Here is a 370-nt window from a genome sequence, read left to right on the forward strand (position 1 = left end):
GGCTCTTCCTTTTCAGGACACTTTGATGTTCCAGAATTGAAAAAGAAAAGAAAACAATTAAAAACAAAGAGGTGCGTGGTTTAAAAGTTGGAGTCGCGCGCGCCTCCGTGCCGCTCCGGCGCGTGCTCCGTCTACAGCATCCCCACACGCGCGTTTCTGTGTGTGCGCGGACGCGGAGCCCTGGAGCTCACGGGCTCCTCGCGCAGCGCCACCGCTTCAGCGGGAATGAAGCGCTCGCGCCCCGCGCAGCACACAGTGAGTGTAGAGGAGGAGGAGCAAGGACACAGGCCCGCCCACCTCCAGCTCTGAATGAACGAGAGCGTGCGCGTGAGTGTGTGTGTGTGTGTGTGTGTATATGTGCGTGTGTGTG

The sequence above is a fragment of the Colossoma macropomum genome, unplaced genomic scaffold (assembly GCF_904425465.1).
Source record: "Colossoma macropomum unplaced genomic scaffold, Colossoma_macropomum, whole genome shotgun sequence".
NCBI lineage: Eukaryota > Metazoa > Chordata > Actinopteri > Characiformes > Serrasalmidae > Colossoma > Colossoma macropomum.